This window comes from Podarcis raffonei, chromosome 11, assembly GCF_027172205.1.
Source record: "Podarcis raffonei isolate rPodRaf1 chromosome 11, rPodRaf1.pri, whole genome shotgun sequence".
NCBI classification, from domain to species: Eukaryota; Metazoa; Chordata; class Lepidosauria; order Squamata; family Lacertidae; genus Podarcis; species Podarcis raffonei.
Genome location: NC_070612.1, coordinates 29178551 through 29186615, shown reverse-complemented (window position 1 = coordinate 29186615; position 8065 = coordinate 29178551). Strand labels below are relative to the sequence as shown.

Here is an 8065-nt window from a genome sequence, read left to right as displayed (position 1 = left end):
TTTGCTTTCTTTTAATTTACTAAATAGCAGCTGTGTGTTTGTGTGTTGGAGGCAGGGGGTCTGGACTGAGATTGCATTATAGGGATGGGGTTTTTTTGATTCATTTGCATTTAAAGATGAACCTACCTAACTGGCATTTTCTGAACAGCATGTGGGCTGAAACACAGCCATCTTCCAAAATTCACACTTCTCCAAGTTTTGCAATGCAGTTCTACAGCCTAGTAATGTGTACAAAAAGGGCACATGCTAAGCTAAGCTAATTATCCATAAAATGCATATATTACTGGAACTAACATACAAAAATGCATTATATTAGGAAAAATTTCATTGCGAAAATGTGTATATTGGGCAAAATTGTGCCTAAAAATGAGTACTTTAGGCAAAATGGTTCTTTTTTAAAATTGCAAACTGATGTGGAAATATGGAGAACTGGAAACTGGAAAAATGAGAAATGGAAAGAACCTGAAATCGATGGATTCACCCATTTGGACAAGTAGGAATTGCAGGGGATAGACACTGTGGGGGCAAATAATTAAAGCCCCCCTCCAACGCCCACAACTGCTATTTAGTGAAGAAGAAGAAGAAATAAGGAAGGGCTGATCATGTTTCTGATGTCAATTCTAGTTTGACCCTTGGTGTAAATAGTACCGTGACAGTTTCTTCACTAGAGAAAGTAAATTACATAAATGTAGTCAGAATCTGCTGTGCCTGTATGATTCAGCTAAAACATAATAGGCTCCAACCCTGCTTTGACATCTGCATGCATAGCCAGAGAGCCATTGGAGGCTTGGACTTCCCAGCTGGCCTGGCAAAAACATGGCTATGTGCTGGAGCTGGTTGGGCCCCTTATTTGATCTAGGCTCTGTCATGTGTTTGGTGGAGATGTCTGCTGGCACTAGGATGCTCCACAGCTCCATGACAGAGCTCTTGCTTTGCATGCAGAAAGCTCCAGGTTCAATTCCTGGGCATTCCCAAGTAGGGCTTGGAAAGGCTCCTTGTCTGAAACCATGGAGATCCTCCACAAGTGAGTGTAGACAGACCATTGGTCTGACTCAGCAGAAGGCAACTTTCTATGACCCCTGGACACCTGTATTTTCCTGTGGGGAAGGAAAAAAGAAAGACTGTTCAGATATATTCTCTGATCTGCTTTAAGAGCATCTTGCATCTTATTAGATTTACAATTCTTGGTGTGAGATGTAACATTTGGCTGACTTTGTAGCTGGCTTGAGCCAGTTTGCGCTCCTGCTACATGTTTCCACCAAACATATCCCATTTAAGATACAAGGTTGTGACAAGTTTGTATACAGTATTCCTGCTCTCTGAGTTATTATGTGTCTTTAGAAACTGCATGAATTTCAACAGGCAAATTAAAAGTGTCTTGTAACACCTTTAAAATCAGTTGCAAGTCTAGTTTTTTTTTTGCATAAACACCTGATCACCCTCTAAAATGTACGGTGGCATAAGATTTCGTCTTCAAGGTGCCACAAGACTCTGCTGTTCTATCTGCAGCAGACTAGGACAGCTGTTCCGTCTGAAAAATCATACGTCAAGCTTCACCTGTTGCATCCTTAACTGTGTCACGGTGCTTCAGATCGAGGCTCGGAAGAAATACAGGGCGGAGAGGGGGCAGAGCCCCGTTTAGCGCCCCACCCCGGCAGCTAGCTCCCCAACTCCATGCCTTGACCATCAAAGCAGCACATGTGTTGTCATTAAAGTCACAGTCACACCCTGTGGATGCCATACATAGTATAACGCTTGGCTCGACCGCAAGGAGTACTGTACTCAAATCTGTCAATAGAGCCCCATTCAAAAGCTTTGGACTATGCCAGTCCGAGTTATTTCGCGGCTTGCGCGCGGCAAGAATGGACACTGCATTTGCCTGGCTGCGTTCCCTCGCCTTTCTCGGGAAATGGTCTTCTTGCCCGCCGCGCGCTAGGCTGGTTTCGCCCGGCTTCTCCGCCGGCGCCCTCCCTCCCTCCCTCTCCTCCTTCCCCGCTGCTTTCTCCAGGCAAGGGAGAATGGGCTTGCCCAGCCGTCGCACCCCGCCCACGCCTCCGATTCTTGACGGTGCGTCGCCTGCCTGCATCCCGCCCTCGCCGTGACTCTCCCTCTCGCCAGGCGCTCTTCGGCACTGCAGCAAGAGGCAGCGCGCGCTGCGCCGGGGAGCCCGCGCGCACAGCCACTTTCCCGCCTCCCTCCTCCTCCTCGGGCTCTTGTCACGCCTCGCGCTCCTGCCTCAGGAGAGAGGAGCAGAGGGCGGGCGCGGTGCGTCGGGACTGAGTGCGGGGGGGAAACACCACCAGACGCCGCCACCTCCGTGGAGCCGCAGCAGCGCTTACCACGCCGCGCTCGGAGCGGCGACGGGAAGCGAGGGAGGCGGCTGCGGGCTGCAATTCCAGCCGGTAAGTGAGCGAGGCTTCCCTTTTTCGGGAACTGCTCGCAGTCCCGAGGAACTTTTTCCACCTCACGGTTGGGGCTGCAGCCGCCTCTGAGGCGTCGAACTTTCCGCTTGTGGCGGGAACGGGGCCGCTTTGGCGGCGGGACAAGATGGCGGGAAGCGGCGACCCCTCCGGGAAGCAGAAGTTCTGCCGAGTTCCGCGGGACCTTTACGCCTCGGAGGAGCGGGCGTCGGCTTCGCAGCCTCAGCTTAGGCGCGCTTACTCGGAAGGAAGCGGGCGCAATAGGATCGCAGCCCTTTGGGGGACCACGTCACGGGGGCCCCGAGGGGGAAAGCCCCTCCCTCAGCTTGGCGCGGGACCCTGCCAGGATCATCCTGCAGGACCCTCCCTGCCACCCTGCAGTTGTTGCAGTGGCGTAGCGTGGGGGGTGCAGGGGGGGCGGCCTCACCGGGCGCAACATCTGGGGGTTAGGGTTAGGGGGCGCAAATCCACGGGTTAGGGGGCGCAAATTACTTGCCTTGCCCCGGGTGCTGACAACCCACGCTACACCACTGAGTCGTTGTCTCTCCAGTCTCCCTAGTCAGGCTCCCTTTCCCCTTCTTTTCTGACGCCTTCTGCCCTCAAATAAAAACCCCACGAGAACTTCGTGGGGAGGGGAGGGGAGGGGAGGCGCGCAAAGGCTGCTCCGAGGTGGGAGAAAGTGTTTGCAGAAGGCAGATGCGGGAGGTAGTGGCGGGGAAGCCTCGAACGCGGGGAAATGCAAAAGGTGCAGCGTGCATCCATGCCGGCTGCAAAAAAGACTTCTTGCAGTGCGATGCGTCGGGAAAAGCCACGAGGCGTTGCAAAGTGCATTAGGGGGGAAATAACAACCTGGGCACTTGCTTCCCGTAGGATGAATGTGCAAGATTCTTTCCCCCTCCTTCCGAAGCTTGCATAGTTCTTGGGGGGTTGGTTAGGCGCCAGGATCCGAAAAGACTTTAAGGAAAAGGGCATTGTTGTTGTTTAAATCGCCGCATACTTGGGCGAAATGGAACGAGCAGCTGGCCGTTGAGGGAATCCCGTCCCGGAGCCTTGCTCTCTCTTTCCCATCTCTTTCCTTACCCGCCCCCCCATCCGCCCTCCCTTTCCTCTCCGGCGTGCGGGTCTGCAGCCCCCGGGCAAAGAGGGACCGTCGTCAGGTGGGGGCCGGCGAAGCTGACTCAGCATACCCGGGGACTTCGAGGGGGCTGGAGGCGCGTGTGTGCTCCAGCTCGGCGCGTGCGTCTCCCCGGAGTCGCTGCTGGGAATCCCCCCCTCGCGCGCGCCTGGGGAGCGCGAAACGAATGGCTGGATGCTGACGGTGGTCGGGGTGGGTGGGCTTACTGGGGGTTGCCTCTTGGACATGTGAGCAGAAAACGGGGTGTGTGGGGTGGACCGGGTGCGGGGGGGGAAGGCATGCAGAATAAAGAGCTCGCCGCCTTGTTTCTGCCAAGCCACGTTGAGATACTTTGGCCTTTGGTGAGCTATAGCACCCGGGACTCTTTCCCGCATCAGGGTATGATGCTGATAATTATGGCTTCCTGTGGCTTCATATTCCTGTGGAATCCAATGTTCTGTAGAGTTGTATGGAGCTGTGGGGTGCGTTCCCCTTCTCAGCCTGCAAGCCCTCGCTCCCCCCTCCAAATAAGCTATGAGTGATGGTCCTAGAAGGGGCAGAATGCGGAGAGAAGTCTCCATCTAGCTCCTAGTGCCCTACCTGTATTGGGCTGCATTGTACTGCAGTGCAGGGAGCTGACAACAACTAGATGTGTGCATATGATCCTCTCTCTCTCTGTGTGTGTTTTGAGAGAGAGAGAGATGGTACCCAGATGTGATTTAGAAGCACTACAGGGCTGTAAATGGAATTTAGAAAAGAATCAACATGCTTCATTTTTTTTTAAAGAAGCTACTGAAGAAAGCCTGTATTTTTCCACCCTCCAAGAATTATTGAAAATTATTTGCGTATTTGTTGGGAAGCCCTATCTACCAGAAAAAAAGATAATACATATAACAGGTCCACTATTTGTGTGTTTTGATTTTAATTTGTTTTGTGCTGGGTGATATGAATGACTGCTTCCATAAAAGAACCACTCAGATTCTACTATAGCAAACGCAACGCCGAAAATAAGAATGCAAGTAAACTTGGAAAATAAGACTTATGACATTTTTTTAAAAAGCTTTCATTCTCATTTAAATATGTCATAAAATCTTGCTTATCTCAGAATTTTGGCCCACGAAATTCTGAAGCCTTTCTAAACATTTAAAGTGATTTTTATTATGTATGATAATATAATAAAGTTACATTTTGTCAAATAACTTTGCAAGTAGTTCTCATGAGTGCTGGTGTGTCTGAAATAACATTTTGTGGGAAAAGAAGCATAAGGTTGGACGCTCCTACAGTTACTTTTCATGTATATTAATTTAATAAAGCTAATCTATAGCATCAGTAAGCACGTAGAAAGCAATTCTATTCTCAAGCATGAAGAGTAGCTCTAAATTAGGTTTACACCAAGTGCTTTCTTTTTATATATTTCAAAACCCATTTTAAAAGACAGCATTCTAGAACGAACATGTGATGCATTCCCCTTGATTTTGAACAAATAGATTAGGAAAGAGAAAGAAAGGACAAAAGCATCTTGGGCAGCCTTTGGCTGCATTATGGACCGGACATTGATTGCAGATGTAATAAATGGCATGTGATAAGAGCGATCGGAAGGTTGATAAATGCGTCATATTTAAAACGTAGGCATGTAGGATATATTAAATTGTTTGTTTAAAAAAATATGAGCTGAAAATCAGCTTATCGTTCAAAATGTAATAAGGGAACCTGCTCATGAAATGTCTACTAGTCGTGAAAAATTGACCTTACTAGAAGCAGGGTGGAGCTTCTGTCCAATATAAATATCAATAGAATTGTACCACTTTAAAACAAAATAAAAAGATGCGTTAATTTTTTAAATCCAGTCCTTAACAAATCTTAACTGGAAGAAAGCCTGACTGATTCAATAGAATTTAGTTCCAAGGAAGTGTGAGAACCTTGCAAAACAGCCTGATCCTAACCATTGTTTACTTTAACAGAGAACCTCATTGAATACGCTTAGGATTGCTCCTTTCCCGCCCAGCAAGCCGCTTACACTGACAAAATCTTGCAGGAGAACTCTACGATCATGCCTATAAAAAACCGAATATCAATGCATGCTTAATCGAAAACACATCCATTAGGTTAAATTAATTTGCAAACATGAAAGGGAGCTCGTACCAGCTGCTCTCTTGGTGTTATGTAGCACAAAGTGTTTAATGTACTAGAACAGATCAAGAATAAGTTTAAAATGTCACAGCAGTTGTGTTTGTATTTTAATTTTATTGAGTGTTTATCTGTAACGTACTAGGTCAAAATACATTTTTATTGTCAAAGTGCATTGGATATTTTGAGCTTATGTGCTGGAGGGCACCAAGAACAATGCAAAATTGTGTGCTAGGCTTTCCTTTTAAGATGAAAGATGCATTTTTCTGAAAACAAAATCCTACTTTAGGACTAAAGTTGGAATATGGAGACAGGATTTCAGATGGTATTTTATAAAAACTGTGCATGACAAATAATTATTTAAAATTACGTTTTGCCCATTTCTGCATATAATTTTAAATTTTATGCACAATCTAGCTTTATCAAATGTCAGACTATCAAATGCATAGAATCTTGTGGTAGTTAACATTTTGACAGCCTATTTGAAATTACTGTAGTGTAAACTCTTAAAGAAAACATTCACTTTGTTCTTCACCAAAGAATAGCTGCAAATGTATAGGTGAAGCTATATGTAAGAGAACAACATTATATGCAAAGGTGGGGGGGTCATCAGAGGTTTTACAGTATTTTTTTTGTCAGTCTACAGGAATGATTTCATACGCATCATAAGCTAGAACACTCAGTATTAAGGAGGTACTGTATATTGTGTACTCTGTGATAAAATGTCATCATCTTGAGATCCTAATAAGCATCTCCAGCAGGTCTAAGATTGTGATCATACAATTCCAGCCTTAGGTTTGCATTCATAGGGCCTAGAAACACATTCTTTAGAAACAGAAAGCGATAGGATATTGGATTTTTATGACTTATAAATGGCTTTTTGGGAAGGGGGAATGAAATTAACGAAAAGCAATGCCATATGGATTTGGAAGGTCCTTTCTGATTTCTGAAGTGGAGTCCACAGAAATAAAAAAAATTGTTTTACTCTGATACAATTTTTAAAATTTTGTTTAATTTTTTCCTTTCCTACCTTTTTACTTTGGGTATCCAAGATGGCCGGGTGAAAGTATAAAATGCAATAAACCAGACTAAAATATCAAATAAAATTAAGCAGCAGCAAGGAAATGGTAATCAAAGGGCATTTTGATTTTCCATCCCCAAAGGTGACAGACACATTGATTTAATGTTGCATTGACAGTAAAGTCAATACTTTGCTCTGGGGAAGCAGTTTCAAAGCCTGGGTGCCACCACTGACAAAGTCATGTCACTGATCATCAGTTGCCATTCACCTAACCTGGGAAGGTAGGGAACCTTCAGCAAGTGAATAGATGGGAGAAAGCAGCCATAAGATTATTGCATTATTTCTTGCTAGTGGAAAAACAAAAAAACAGATGAAGTGTAAGAACTTCTTGAATCTATTGTGTTGCTTTTTAAGGCCTATTGTAATATAGGACAACAGTTAATTGAAGGACTTGAGAACTTCTAATCTTGAATTTGAGGGGGTTTTTTCGCAGGGAGGAGTCTATTCTATCAACAAAAAACTCCCCCTTTCATCATCTTTTTACTGAGATACTGTTCATTTATGTAATAGGTACAACAAAAGAGAACCAATAAAATATTTTGATCTTAACGTTAAAAAAAAAAGCTTGCAATTGGTTTGGCAACATTTCCTGCAAACCATATGAAAAAGCTGTGGTGGTCCTGTGCTCATAATTCAATGTACTGGTGTAGGAAATTATTTCAGGAAGAAAAAGAAACACTTTAATTTATTCAATAGAAACAATAATAACTATTGATTAATCTAGATACTCAAACTGCTTACAAAGTAAGGTCAGGAAATCAGCTATAATTCGAGAAATATGATTGACTTGGTGGCTGTAAACGCCACTTTGTTATGGTTCATGGAAACCTTGCAAATAGGTCCATGAAAGTTACTACCTTGCAGAACTTATCATCTCACTTCTTTGAACTTACACTATAAATTACTAATATAGGTTAGCAGCAATGCTGCGGAACTTCCGCTCCAACACTGGTGTTGCTGCCACTTTTACTGGATGGATGAGGGGTGAGGCAGGGGGGCAACAGTGAGATTGAGGTCTGTATGCAAGTACCCAAGTGGCTCTGCCAGTAATTCAATGCAGTCTCAACTTCTCTCCTCCCTGACTCCCCCCACGCTGTCCTGATAAGCTGCAGTGACCCCAGTGTCAGGAGGGCAGCTGTGCAGCTGGAAGCTACTAGGTGTTCCCATTTTGGAAAGTGTATTGTATGTTCACAACCAAAATAGTATTCTTTCCTCTATGGCTTAATAATAAATATTATGGCTTAATAAATACATCGGTCTAAATGTATTAAAAAGTGACACAGGACTCTTTTGTTGTTTTTGCTGCAACAGATTAACATGGCT

The 8065-nt window shown here is 45.1% G+C and overlaps 1 protein-coding gene across 3 annotated transcripts in view; it reads left to right on the top strand.

The window, feature by feature from the left end:
- Positions 1–1934: 1934 nt before the first annotated feature.
- SV2C (synaptic vesicle glycoprotein 2C) overlaps positions 1935–8065 on the top strand; it is a 93667-nt gene continuing 87536 nt past the window's right edge. For 2 of the 3 annotated variants that reach the window (XM_053407675.1, XM_053407673.1), the window contains exon 1: positions 1937–2402. The gene's annotated coding sequence lies outside the window, so the exon portion shown is untranslated. Of the gene's footprint in view, positions 2403–8065 lie in introns of all 3 variants that reach the window. The other variant, XM_053407674.1, reaches the window with a different exon arrangement.